Genomic DNA, 15,013 nt, shown 5'->3' with positions numbered 1-15,013 from the left:
CGTACTTTACAGCTCATACTCGAAGGGGTGGGCAGTAGCATTCACTTAATTTATCTGGAATTCTTCTCCCACATTTGTTGATTCAGTCATTGATTTATATCAATACAGATCCATGGATATTCATTTTCTATTTTGGGTTATAATCCAATATTGCATTATTGATCTTGTAACTCAAACTGTCCCAGCTTTGGTCATGGGAGCTTTTTTAAGTTACTCCTGTATCCCTTCAATATGCCCCTATCCTCTTGATTTTTGAGCATTTCTTTACTCTCTGGCACAAGACGTTCTAGGTTTATCTTGTATATTTCCTGTTGTGGTCCTACAATCAGCACTGCTTTAGCAACATCCCACAGATTTTGATGTGTGTATTTTCACTATCATTTCATTCAAAATATCTTCTAATTTCCACTATGACTTCTTTAAATGATGGATTAGTTAGAAGTGTGGTACACAATTTCCAAATATATGGAGTTTTCCTAATTATCTTATTGATTTCTAATTTAATTCCACCATAATCAGAGAACATATTCTCTATGATGTTGATCCTTTTTTGTTTGTTTTTTGTTTTTGATTGTTAAATGATCCTTTACTGAAAGATTTTCCTCTGTAGTTCTTAACTAGCTGGACATTCTACTGCACCACTATTGATGTCATCTGTGATGTCATGAGGGTGGCAGCCATCAACATTGCAGCCCACAGACGGGGCAGTCCTCAGAATGTCTTTAATGATTCCAGAGAGTTCTCTGGTAAAGATCAGTGCCATATCCATCAGACAATGTTGACAATCTCATCAAAAGTGACAGTTCCACTGTGCTTAATATTTTTCTGTTTCCTTCTGTCTCTTTGTGGTTCCTTGAGGGCTTTGTTGATCAGGGCAGAGGCAGAAGGCACCACTTCAGTCTGGGTTTTCTGTTCTGAATGGTCAGTTTCATTGTAATCTTTGACCATTCCAATGTCATCACCAAACTTTTTTGGAGATAGACCCAGGGGGCTGATGTTGGGGGCCAGGGTAGACATGGCACTGACTTCCCCACTAGTGCACCTCAGGTATGTTATTTGATCTGGTTGGAGTTCAACTTAGGTGGCATGGTGGAGGCAGTTGGTGTTAGATGAACCCAGATTTGGGAGAACCAAAGACAGTTGCACCCTCACCTCTTCCCAGGCAAAAGCCAAAAAGCCATGATGTCAATCTTTAAATTTAAGACTTGCTTTATGGCCCAGTTGTCCTGGTAAACACACCATGTGTCCTTGAAAAAAAAATATGTGTTTTTTTTTGTCATCATTCAGTGTAATATTCTATAAAAAAAATAACTCAACCAGAGTGATTGACACTGTTGTTCAAAATCACGGTTCTTTTTCTCTTTTTTGGGGGGGGGGGATCTCATTTTATCAATTGCTGGGGAGAGATGATAAAATCACCAATGATTGTGGAATTGTCTATTTCTCTTTTCAATGCCATCAATTTTGTTTCATATATTTTGAAGCTTTGTTATTAGGCATATACATATTTACAAGTAAAGTCATTGTGAAATGACCCTTTTTATCATTGTGAAATGTTTCCCTCTGCCTCTAAAAATACTCTTTGTTTTGAATTCTCCTTTTTCTGATATTAATATAGCCACTTCAGCTTTCCTATACTTAGTGTTCACATTATATTTTTTCACCCATTTACCTTCAACATATCTGTGTCTTTATATTAAGTGTGTCTCCACAAGAGACACACTTTTTAACTTTTTAAGTATGTCTAGCTTTTAAGTATGTCTAACTTTAACTTTTTAAGACAACATACAGTTGGATCTTGTTTTCTTCAGTATGACAATCTCTGCCTTTTAAATGGAGTATTTTAATTTGTTTACTTTCAACATACCTGTGTCTTCATATTAAGTGTGTTTCTTGTAAACAACATGTAGTTGGATCTTGTTTTCTTCAATAGGACAATCTCTACCTTTTAAATGGAGTATCTTAATCCATTAGTATTTAATGTAATTATTGGTATAGTTGGATTTGGAGCCACCATTTAGATTTTTTATATTTTTCCTCTGGTTTTTGTTGTTTTCTTTTGTTCTACTGTTCCTCCATTCCTATTTTTTTTTTATTGTTTCAATATTTTTTAAGATTTAAGTTTAATTATCCTGTTGGCTTTTTAGCTTTTCTTCTTTGCATTATTTTTAGTGGTTACCCTAGACATTATAATATACATCCCTACTTTTTTACAAAATGCTTTAGTAAGCATGGTTGTATTTCACACAATTTATAAAAACCTTGCAAGGGGCACCTAGGTAGCTTAGTCAGGTGACCACCTCATGGTTTCAGCTCAGGTCATGATCTTGGGGTCATAGGGTTGGGCTCTAGACCTGGTGCAGAGTCTGCTTGGGATTATCTCCCTCTCCCTCTCTCCCTTTGCCCCTCCCCCTGCTCATGTGCTCTCCCCACCTCTCACATATATAAATAAAATCTTTTTTTTTAAAGATTTTATTTATTCATTTGACAGAGAGAGAGATCACAAGTAGGCAAGGAGGCAGGCAGAGAGAGAGGAGGAAGCAGGCCCTCCGCGGAGCAGAGAGCCTGATGCAGGGCTCGATCCCAGGACCCTGGGATCATGACCCAAGACGAAGGCAGAGGCTTTAACCCACTGAGCCATCCAGGCACCCCATAAATAAAATCTTAAAAAAAAAAAACAACTTCATTTCTGTGTTGATCCATATTCCTTCACCCCGTCTTATCCTTTTTTTTTTTTTTTAAAGATTTTATTTATTTATTTATTTGTCAGAGAGAGAGAGAGAGAGAGCATGTGCACACAAGCAGGTTGACTGGCAGGCAGAGACGGAGAAAGAAGAAGTCTTCCCACCAAGCAAGGAGTCCAATGTGGGATTTAGATCCCAGGACCCTGAGATCATAACTTGAGTGGAAGGCAGAGGCTTAACCCACTGAGGCACCCAGGTCCCCCGTGATGTGTTTTTTTTAATGTTTTAATTTTTAAATTTTTTGCTCTCTGTTCTCCACCTTGGATAATTTCTATTGCTCTATTTTCAAGTTCACTTACTATTTCCTTTATCATCTCCACTGGCTATCAAGTCCATTCATTTCTGATATTGTATTTTTCAGTACTGAAGTTTCCATTTAAAATTTTTTTCTTTTTCTAACCACTTAGGTTTTTCAAAAAATCATTTTTCTCTCTCTACTAAGATTTTCTACCTTCTCATTCATCATAAGCATATTTTCTTTTACTTCACTGAGGATAGTTATGGTTACCATTTTTAAATCCCTCTGTGCTAGTTCCAATATCTAGGTCATCTCGGGGTCATGTTCACATTTTCTTTTCTCTCAAGAATGTGTTCCAAATTCATGGATTTTTGTAAGTCAGATAAATTTGGGTTGTATCCTGGTCATTGTAAATGTTTATGGAATGTTACAGAAATCCTTGATTCTAGTTTCTTCCCCCTCTGATAAGAACCACTAACTCTTTTTCTTGCGTAGCAGCTCCTGTGTTCCTGTGTCTGTTCAAATGTTTTTTCCTTATCGGAATCACTATCAGTTTGTTCTGTAAACGCCTGTATAAGGGGTCACAGGAAGATATGGATAGTCAGAATTTGGGATCCTCTTTGGTTCTTTCCCTTCTGTGATTCCTCCACTCTCTTCAGCAGACACAATTTCTCTGGCTTCAATTTCCTGGTTTCCCAGGAAATTGGGAAACCTCTGAAATCTCTCTGGTTTCCCAGCCCAGAGAGATTCCAGTTTTTCCAAAAGCACCCTGCCACCTCCAGCAATCATATCACCACATTGTCCTCAGGAGAAAAGCCACAAAAATGAGAACTTGCTTTGAAAAAAAACTCCCCTCCTCTGACTATACTTCCATGAAGAGTCTGTCTGCTACTGTTGACTTTCTGTTACTTCACATAGCTACAGTTTCTGCTACTTGTCCAGATTTTTAGTTGATTTTTATAGGAGAGACAGTCTAGTAAGATCTTACTCTGTCATTACTAGAAGTAGAAACCCCAGGATATTTTAAAGAGCAAATACCATGGCACTCCTTTGCTGAAATCTTATAAACATCTTATCATTGCCCAGGACTAAGTCCAAAGTCCTTATTGTGACCTTCAGTGAGTCTCCTGAGCAGAAAACAGAAGGCACCCTCAACTGGAATTTAAAGACAGTTTAATAAAGAGAAGGTTTACAAAAGTTAAAGGAAGAAAAAGGGAGATTAAGGTACTTGGGACTAGCAAAAGTGGGAAGTCATTGTGACTGGTAGGCTTTAATGCACAGAGTGAACAAAGGGTGTTACCAAAACTAATCAAACTGGGGCCATGGAAGTAGGGCCACCAACAGGAACTATTGTTATAAGATACAACAGTTGCCAGAACCTCAGCACCCAAACAGGGCAGAATAAGAGAAATGTCATGCCTTCTCTCCCCTATGATCTCTGATCTCCTACTCATGCTTCTGTCGTGCAGACCCAACTAGAAGCCAGAGGGCTATATAGCCCAGATGATGCAATTTTTAGTGTTCAGCCTCTGGGGACAACAGAGCACAACAGAAAAGAACCTAGTCTAGCCCATTCTTGCCCCTACTGTTTCCTCCAACACAGCCATACTAGACATCTTTCAGTTCCTCAAATAACTCTCTTCCACCCTTTGTCACACGATGTTCCCTCTATGAATGTTCTTTCCTCCCCCACCTCCACCCATCCTTGTTGCCAGCTTCACTGCTGTTCAGCCTCCTGTTGTCAGCTTACACCTAAACTCCTCAAGGAGATCTTTTATGACTCCCTAGACTACATAATGACCTCTCTTTGTATATTCCTAAAGCTCCCCATACTCCTCTCTTACAACATCATGCTCATTAGTGACTAATTAGTTGTGTGTTATAATTTAATTATTTCTCTAACATCTGCCTTCTTTAAGAAACTGTGGGCTCGAGGAGAGCAGGAGGGATTTCTGTTTTGCTCACCAGTTTATCTGCAGTGCTAGCACAGGATCTGGCCCCCATGGTGCTCAATCAGCATATGTGGACTGAATAATCAACATGTCTGCCTCTTGCTAGAATATGAGTGAGCCGACTGTGTACTATTCATTTCTGAATCCCCGTCTCCTAGCACAGTGCCTACTATATAGTATGTCTTCAATAAATGTGATTGCATATATAAATAAGTAAATAAGACCATTTACATTTTAATCCTATACCACATTTCAAAACAATGAGCCCTATTAACTGAATGCTCACTGCGAAGAGAAGCCCTATCCTTCATTTGTCCTAAAATTGCCTTTTTCAAGCTTTGGAGGCTGTTGTCCTTCTCCAAGTTTTCAGATTTTTGGATTAGTCTGTGTCTACCTCTCTACCATGTTTTTTCAGGCTTTACATCTCCTATCTCACACATATTTGACTTTCCAGACAAAAAGAGCCTCATCTCTGTAGTCTCTTGGCACTTGGTCAGACTTCAGCCCCTAGAATACTTTGCTCCTTTCTTCTAGAATTTCCCAAGCTCTGTCATGTATTACTAATCAGTGAAGATCAGAAATGCCCATAGCACTGTGTTCAACTGCTAGATTCTTGCATCAAAGAAGGATAGGGCTTTCTCTTTCTTTCCAGTCTTTGTCATGATGAGCAGGTCAATCAAATCCTTGGAGAGTCAGTTTCTTCATCTATAAAATAGAAACAATATCTTCTGTGTCAATTACACATCATTGAGTAACAAACCACATAAGAGCTTAGACCATTTTATGTGCTCATGATGATTCTGCAAGTTAGCCGTTAGGTTGGGTTCAGTTGGTGTTTCTTCTTCTGTTCTTCCTGGAGTCACTCACGTAGTTGCAATCAGCTGGCAGATCAGCTAGAGGTTGGTTGTGTAGGGCCTCAACTGAGACAATCTCTCTCTGTGACACAAAGTCCTGTCCTCCACTGACAAGTCCTGGCTTATTCACATGATAGTAGAAGAGTTCCCAGCAACAAAAGTAGGCAAAACCCCCCATCAGCTTGAAGTCTCTGTTTGTACTACTTTTATTAGTATTCCATCTGCTGAAGCAAGTCATAAGACCAAGCCCAGAATCACTGTCCAAGGGTCTACACAAAGACATGGATACAGGAAGAACGATTCAGTGGGGACCATTATTCTAAGAATCTACCACACTTGTTTCCTTCAGAGAGCTAAGTAAGGATCAAATGAGATGGTACTGGCATGCAACAATGTCCAATGCATGTTATTATTTTATCAATGTATGTAATTCCATCATTTTAATTTTATTTATCTGAGAGGGACTTTCTTTTTAAAAAATTTTTTTAAAGATTTTGTTTATTTATTTCAGAGGGAGAGAGAGAGAGAGCAATTGAAGGCACAAGAGCAGAAGGAGGGAGAAGCAGACTTCCTGCTGAGCAAGGAGCCTGATGTGAGGCTCTATCTCAGGACACTGGGATCATGACCTAGCCGATGGCAGCCACTCAGCCAACTAAGCCACACAGGCAACACAGAAATAAACATACAAGGAGAACACCAGGCAAAGACAAAGGTAGAGATTAGAATTATGATGCCACAAGCCAAAGAACATCTGGGGCTCCCAGAAACTGGAAGAGGCAGGGAAGAATCCGCCCCTTGGAGGGTTTGGAGGGAACATGGCCTCCTCAGCACCTTGATTTTGGACTTCTGGCCTCCAGAACTGTGAGATCAAAAAGTTTTAAGACACCCAGTTTGTGGTACTTTGTTACCACTGCCCTGGGAAACTAATACAAATGGTAAATATCTTTAACCCCATCAGCTTCATCTAAAGAAGCATGAGATAGAATGAACCAAGAGTCTCTGAAAGTGAAAAGTGCAGGCCACTCATCTTCTGCTGAACTTGAGCAAGTGGCTAAACCTCTCTGGGCCTTAGCTTCCATGTGAATGTTCCCAATGAATGTTCAGAGAGAGGGTTGCAGCAGATTCATGTTTGTAAAAGTTCATACCATGGTAAGGTTCTTGGGATAATTTTACATGGGTACAAGGGGAAACTTTCTTTTTTAAGAAACCTGTTTTGTTTTTTGGGTTTTGGTTTTTGGTTTTGTTTAGATTTATTTATTTATTTGAGAGAGAGAGAGAGGAAGGGAGGGAGGGAGTTGGGAGAGGCAGAGGGAGAGAGGGAATCCCAAGCAGGCTCCTGGTTGAGGGTGGAGCTTGATGCAGGGCTCAGTCTCATGACACTGAGATCATGACCTGAGCTGAAATCAAGGATCAGACTGAGCCACCCAGGCGCCCCAAGGGGATACATTTTTTTCCTTTTAATGGTGAATATTAATTATGGTTATCTTAAATGCATGCAAGTAAGGCTGGTTTTCCATTTATGTTGGTAATTTAAAAACATGCAGGATTTTAAAGTCCCAATTTAAATAAAGCTATGAGTAAATAATAGAACAGTTGGCATATGTATTTGTCAAAAACTGTGAAAGTGGTGTGTGAAAGACTGACATTTGGGGAAACACTGAATTATATATTCTCAAAGGAAGCTTCCAAATGGAAAATGCTAGGATTTTGTGGATTCATAAAAATACCCACAAGAGTAGAGCACAGATGAGACTCTAGAGGAAGATTGGTGGGCAGTTAATGGAGAAGTGAGAGAGGCAAGGGCATTTCTGAAAAGAACCCAAGAGGGGCAAAGGGCCCCTTGGTTCTCTTGAGAAGCATCTTCAGTTTCAGGACCTGTTGGCTCCCTCCCATCATATATCCTTACCCCAAAGCCACATCTCACTAGGTGCCTTTGCCAGGATATCTTACCCTTTTTAAGTTTATGTGACTAGAAGTCCCAGGGCCTGAGACACAAACTACCTCTCCCTCAAGACACAAATGGTAACAACTATCAAGTTGAGAATCTGGAGAACCTTACAGTTGAACTTGGCTCTGTGTTGTCTTCCGTTTCTCTACTCAAACATAAAATGGGGTCACATTTGACTACGAGTGGCTGCTGGCAGCTGAAGAAAGGGCAAGGAGCACAAAGAGGCATGAGTCATAGCCTTGTAGGAAGCCCTTAGTGCTGGAAGAGACCTTGGAAATCATCTAGCCTCTAGTGTATCCCCATTGGATGTCACCCAGTTCCTACTGAACAGCACCATTGACACAATATCCATTCCCTTGTCAAATGGCACTTAGGATTAGAAGTGTTCTTCTCTGTGATAGTCTGCTGTCTCCCTCCTTATTACTTATATTAGGGGTTCTTTGAGTAGGAAGGACCCTCAAGCAATCACCTAGCTCGTCTCTTTTATCAGAGCTTGGGTTATTTTCCACATTTTTTGCAGGAGACAATGGAACCCAGAGAGGTTAATGGCAGAGAGGAGGCTCCCCTTTTCCAATTTAGTAATGTTCCATTATGCCACAGTGTTTCATGTACTTCCTAAAAACCCTAGCTCCAAAGACAATAACACTGGGGGCTGGGGCTTCAACATGAATTTTGGGCGGACACAATTTAGTTTTCATAGCAGTAAGACATTGGTGATAACCTACTCAAACCATTTATCCAGGAAACTGTGGACCTAAAATACTGAGGCAACATCTTGCCCATTCGCCTCCTGACAAGCCCTCACATAAGGGCTGCCAATGACACACTGGAATGGAGCTGGGCTCCAACCAAAAAGCATATATACATCTAGCAGCTCATTTCTTCCTGCTGGAGCCTCATCTCCAAATTTCAAGACCAAAGACCCTCCTTCCAATTTACCCTGTGGTCTGGTAGGCCCTGGAAAAAGGCCACAGCGGCTATATGTTGGAAGAACTTGCCATCTTTCCAAGAACCTATCCATCAATCCTGTACTTTCTGAGCCCATTCCAGGATGCAACTGGGTGGTGCTCTCTAAGTGATGACAACAAGCTGGTAAGACAGCTAATTTTCATGAAACTATTAGAGAAAAATTAAGTGCTAACAAAGTGTGTGGGACTAACTCCAGGATGTCAAGAGTTCCAAGAAGCAAGGAGTCAGGGGAGTGGGAAAAGGCTTCATGGAAGTCATGGGACTCCAGTCAGGTCTAGAAGGATTCATGGGACTTAGGCAGAGGGAAGAAGGAGGTGCTGCCAGTCATGGCCAGGGTTGGGGGCTGGTGACAGTGTGTTATGACCAAAGGACTGAATCTAGGTCAACCCCGGGAATAGGATTGGGAGGGTGGTGAGGGGTCCAGCTTTAGTGCTGAGGATGGGTGAGAAAAGCACTGGGAGAGACCATCTCTTTTGCCAAGTTAAATTCTTTCATTCTTTCCTCCCTCTCCCCCAATCCCCCATCAGCTAGAGCAGAAAGGCCTAGAGCTTCCCTAATAGGAGGCTTCCCAAGCACGTTTATCAACAGCAAACCTTTTTTTTTTTTTTAATCCCATTAGACCAGGCAGCTCCTTACATTTCCTTACTGTCCTTCTTACCCAAGTTTTTCCTCCACCAGCAGCCAGTTGTGGGGAGGGGAGCAGCTCCAGCTTACTAACTTGAGCAGAGCCCAAGTTCTTGGGGTCTGAGGTGCAGTGGGGTAAAGGGCTTGGCCAGTAGGTCTTTCCCTCTTGGATTTGACAAGAAATGGGCAGGTCATAGGCAGCTGTGCTGAGTATTTACGTTACGCAAAAGGCCGAGTCAGCCCTCCTTCCTGCCAAGGTCAGCAAGCTGCATTCTCCGCGGTTTGGGTGTGTGGGTGTCTTCTGGACTAGCAGGAAAGTCAGCCAAGAACCCAGGCCTTACTTAGCTTGTGCAGACCCACCGAGCCTGGGGAGCTTTGGTTCTCCAAACACAGCACCAGGTACCCTTTGGATCTCTTCTTTTACCCCTGATCTTCCGCTCTCTTTCCACCATTTTGTTCACCAGTGAATGGGTCTTGGGAGAGGGTCTTGAAGACCCAGACCCTCAGTTAGGGTGGGGGGTGTTGTGAAGAGGACGGGAGGCCCCATGGGGCAGACCCACGACAGTGATACATTTACTGACAGAACTTCAGCCAAACCTCCTGGGGGATGTTGCCTCCTCACCCCCCACCATGGCCGTCCACCACGGCCATCATCAGCCTCACGCACACACATTCTCATTTTATACTGTTGAAGTTAGACCTAAATGGACATCACTGAAAGTCAGAACCATGCAGGGAGAGGACAATCTGATTGCTGAATATAGAAAAGAAGCAGGGTTGTTCCTACTGCTCCCTTTAGGAATTAGCTCCGAATTACTAGACAAGTTTGGGAATTAAGGATTTCTAATGCGCAGATAAACCTCCTGTTTTATTTCAAATGTGCAAGGCAGCTATTTCCTTGTGCCCTGGGCTTCCTTTCTGCCTCCACAAATCATACCAGTCCCTTGATGCAGCTCCGGGTCCGGCTTCTCTGGCATCCGTCTCTCATGAGCTGCGGACGTTGATGCGGACGCTAATTCATGGTCTGCCCGGTACTCAGCCAGGTCTCTATGAATGAGCCCCCACCCGCGGGTCCCTTGGAGAAGCCCCGATGGGGGTTCTACCACCCTGAATTTCCCTAGATCCCTGAATACCTCAACCAACCCAATTCATTGTGAAGACAAGAGATGCCCATTACAAATACATAAGAGCGGTACAAATAGCAAGGAGAGTGCCACGAGAAGGACCGGAACCATCCAAGAGGCCATCGGATGTTTTCCTCTAAGGATCTCTTAGAATCAGGGCGCCTGGGTGGCTCAGTTGGTTGAATGTCCAACTTGTTTTCAACTCGGGTCATGATCTCAGGTTCATGGGATCGAGCCCCATATTGGGCTCAGCGGGGAGCCTGTTTGTTCCTCTCCCTCTGCTCCTCCCCTCACTTGTGCACACGCTCTCTCTCTCTCTCGCTCTCTCTCTCTCCCATAAATAAATAAAATCCTTAAAAAATAAATGAATGGGGGCATCTGGGTGGCTCAGTTGGTTAAGCAACTGCCTTCAGCTCAGGTCATGATTCTGGAGTCCCAGGATCGAGTCCCACATCAGGCTCCCTGCTCGGCGGGGAGTCTGCTTCTCCCTCTGACCTCTCCCCTCTCATGGTCTCTGTCTCTCTCTCAAATAAATAAATAAAATCGTAAAAAAAATTAAAAATTAAAAATAAATGAATAAAGCTCTGTTAGGATCAAAGCTCAGGGCCTGCCCCAAAGCTCAACCTGGCTCAGGTCCTCTGCGGCCCACTTCGAAGGCAAGCCAGGCATCCCTGAGCTGGGCGTCCCCGCAGGTGGCATTCAAGAGTGTGACCAGCGGGTGGTGCCTGGAAGGCAGAGTCTGGGGCTGAGTTCTTTGTAAGTGAGACCCAGGAGTCCCAGTTTAATTAGAATTCCTGCCTAGGATGAAGGCTGACGGCTGCCAGCCCAAGCCTTGAGCCATTGGTCACGGCCCATAAAGGCCACACACGAGTCATGGCCAGGGCAGGGCCTGCTTCCCTTGTAGGGGAGCTTTAGAAGTTTCTGTGATCCCTGCCTGCAACTCCGGGCTCCCCACGACTCCATCAAAAGACTCTTCTCTGCAAACCACATGCGTAATGACACCTGTTGAGGACCTGGGCCTCTCTCGTCCACTCAGTGGGGTCTCTGTTCTCTCCCCACATCTTCCAAGAGGCCATGCCTGTTGCCAGCACGCTCCCACCCCTGCCTTTGATCCCAGCTGCAGGGACTGCTATTCAAAGTTCCATGGGTCCAGGACGGCTGCACGGTTGGCACAAGGACCCAGCCACCCTGCTCCATGAGGGTGAGTAGTTTGAGAAGACTGACATCAGACACACACTTTTAAAACTGTGAAATAGGCTATAAACGTCATGCCAGGTTTTCTAACGATGGAGTTGATGGTGGCAGCTGCTCTGCTCTGCTCCCCAGCGGCTCCCGCGGAGACCATGAACCTGAGCCTGTGCCGGGGCAGGGGCGAGGCAGAGGCTCTGCGTGGTTCCAGCCTCTGGACCGCTGTGGCCCCAAATGAGAAAGCATTTGCCTGCCCTCCAGGCTGCAGAGTGTGACACTGAACAATCAAACACCCACAACAAACGTCCCGGAAATTGCCTTGGATTCCACCTCCAAGGCTTCATCCTTTAAACATTCTGGATCCTGCTAAAAAGTTTCCCGGAGGGGGTAGTCCTTTAACAGATCCTCGATCATTTACACTTTAGTGTGAACGAGGGATCTGGGACCAGATTAATTTAGAAGATTAGGGGGTAGGGGTCTAAGACATCAGGGCTCTGAGGGGGAGGAAGTTCGTGAACTGAGCCCAACACCAACTAGATCGTTTTAAGTCTGGGGAATTTCCACTCCCTCACCGATGTCACCGTGGTGAGGGCATGTCATTGAGGCCAACAAGCTGAGGTTTAACTCCTAGAGCTGCCACTTACCAGACACTCAGGAGCTTCCCTACTCTACTCTTCCCTACTCTACTCTAATGAGCTTGGACAAGTTACTTCACCACTGTGTGCCTCAGTTGCCTCAGCTTTAAAAGAAAGAGACCCGTGGCACCATCCCCCCATGTTGTTACAAGGATTAAGTCAGTCAACACATGTGTAAAGCCTTTTGGGAACAGAGTCCAACACAGAAGCTATAAGCAAGCAACATACATATTTTGCAATTACCATCTACAAAACAAAGGAGGAAGAAGGGCAGTCTTGGCATTCTGTCGGTAAGGTGTGTGGCACTCCTGAAGGCGGACTTTGAGAATGAACTTGGAAAGTGACTACCTCTTGGTGCCTGCCCGCCCCCAACAAAGGCTCTTGGAATGGGTGAGCAGGTTAAAGTTCAAAGAAATCCTCTGAGAAGTGATCCCAGGGGCCCTGAACTCTCCATCCCTCTGCCTCCAAAACCTGGGTTACTACCAACTTTCTGTGTTGCACGCAAATGGGGTGCTGTGCTAATAAATCAATTCCCGGCCATTAAGAGCCTGTAATAATCCTTTTCACTCGGCCCTTCCAGCCTGTTTTATTCGGCACCTAATTAACTAATAGCCGAGATTTGGGGCATCTTTCTCCCGGGAGCCTCCTCACTGAATCCCTTCCCCCAGAGTAGCTTCCTTGTTGCCCTTCGTTGTCCTGCTCATAGAACCTGTCTCCCAAGGCGGACTGGCCCAGCCAAGAGACAGTCACGCAACTAGAATGGGAGATGAGGGATTCGTAAACACACGTAACTTAAGTAACTAAGCCATCAATCTTTATTCAAACAAACTACCTCCTGCAAGGTCTGATTTTAATGTTTCTGTTAAGAAAGCTCAATAAATCATAATGTTAATCTCTGAGGGAACCTCTCAGCTCACTCACTCCCTCTCCTCACTTACAGATTTTCAAAATATTCATGTTCTCCAAGATCCAGCCCTCACTCAACCATTGGCGATTCATCTTTTTCACAAAGTTGTTTACAGAACACCTACTGCGTGTTAGGCCCTGGGCTAGGCATGGAGGGTTCAAATAGGAACTGAGAACAGAGGTCTCCAAAAAGGGTGCACACACACCTGGAGAGGGGCACCGGGTGAGTGAGGGGTCAGTAAGAAAATATTACAAGTTCTGCTGCTATTTAATTTTAAGCTCGCTTTCTGTTAATGAAAGTCTTTAGATGACTAATAACAGTATTATGATTTTAAAATAAATATCCAAACATCAAAGATACTACTTAAAATTTTTTAGCTGGTGGAATGCCTGATCAAAAGTTTCGAGACGACAGCTATAGTGCGGTGGTTCTCAAAAAGATCCATGGGAAGTGAGGAAGAGAATCAGGATGCCTTGCAGAAAAGCTTTTCAAAATACATTTGTCTGTCCTCCTGCCCAGAACCATCACAAATTCAAGAGAAGACAAGATGGAAACCTGTTATAATTTTTTAAACCCCCAGGGAATTTTGGTACTGATCCTACCCCCACTATGAGGCCCAGAAGAGAAGGGCACATTCTCTGACTTCTTCCAGCAAGATCTCCTTAACCCCCTTCCCCAGCCTACACAGGCATGTCCTGGGGTCTCCAGATCTAAGCATAAGCTTGGTGTCACCCTTCACCCTGCTGCTTTTTAACTCCTGCTGCTTCTTTTCAGAAGGGTGGGATGAGGGCTGGGGACACTGTAGCCAGGGCAAGAAGATGGGAGTGCCGGTTCCCACACAGCACTTCCAGTAGACTGCCTTAAGTTATTCATCTCACAGACGTGGGTGGAGGGGGAATTCCTGGGACTTTGTTACCTTGAACGAGCCTGTGGTCTCACACTTCCGGGCAGGATGAAAAGGTATGGGTTGGTCACCACAGGGGCCTTGCCATCCTCTCACCCTGTTCAGCACCCCCTTCTCCCTCCAGTACCCACTGTCCTCCTGTTGCCTCTCTTGTCCCCCGAGGAACTTAACACTGAGAGAAATTACAGCCTTAGCCTAACCAGAAGACTGATTTAGGACGGGAAAGAGAAGTTACAGAGGGACAGATAGATGGTTGTGAAATAAACACTTAAGCTAAATGTGTCAGCTACGAACTGCCAAGCCCGCCCTGGCCTGTCAGCTCGGTCTGCCGGTCTCGCTCAGGGAGTGAACCTAAGCTGCTCTTTGTCCAGGGCTGGCCTATAACAGGACCAGAGTTGGGCACTTGACTCCAGGGCATCCCGCCCACAGGCCGGCTAGCCACCCTCGAGGCAGCATGAAGTAAAGAATTCGGCCTATCTGACCGGCAAGGTATACAAAGTGGGGAAGGTTGGGAAGCTCGTCAGAAGTGAGACCCACAGAGAGAAGGGAGCACACCACCATAGGGAGGCCACATGCCCGAGGGAGCATTGTGGGGAGCCACTTCTTAGAGCCTCCAGGCAACTAAAGCTCTCTGGTGCTCCTTCTGAGGCAGCATGAGCCCGGTGGTTCTCCAGGTGGTTCCTTGCAAACAAACCACAGAGCCAAGCAAAACCAGACCTTAGCTAAATTGACTTCTTTCCAGATGGTTCCTCCAGATATGGAATGGGGTGGGGCAGATGTGTGGACAAGGCCACCCCACATCCCATCACCTCAAAGTAGAGCCAATCTGGCCTGTTCTGCCCCCCACAGGACATCAGTATCTGTCTCCATGGTTGTCAGGGTAACCCAGACAAGAAAGAGATCTGGGGTTCAGCAAACCATTAGCC

General features: G+C 44.5%; 1 pseudogene; it reads right to left on the bottom strand.

Moving 5' to 3' along the window:
- Positions 1–613: 613 nt before the first annotated feature.
- LOC125094268 (60S ribosomal protein L12-like) lies at positions 614–1,121 on the bottom strand (annotated as a pseudogene).
- Positions 1,122–15,013: the final 13,892 nt, after the last annotated feature.

The sequence above is a fragment of the Lutra lutra genome, chromosome 2, assembly GCF_902655055.1.
Source record: "Lutra lutra chromosome 2, mLutLut1.2, whole genome shotgun sequence".
NCBI lineage: Eukaryota > Metazoa > Chordata > Mammalia > Carnivora > Mustelidae > Lutra > Lutra lutra.
The sequence above is the reverse complement of the archived record's forward strand: the minus strand, read 5'-3'. Positions and strand labels throughout refer to the sequence as shown.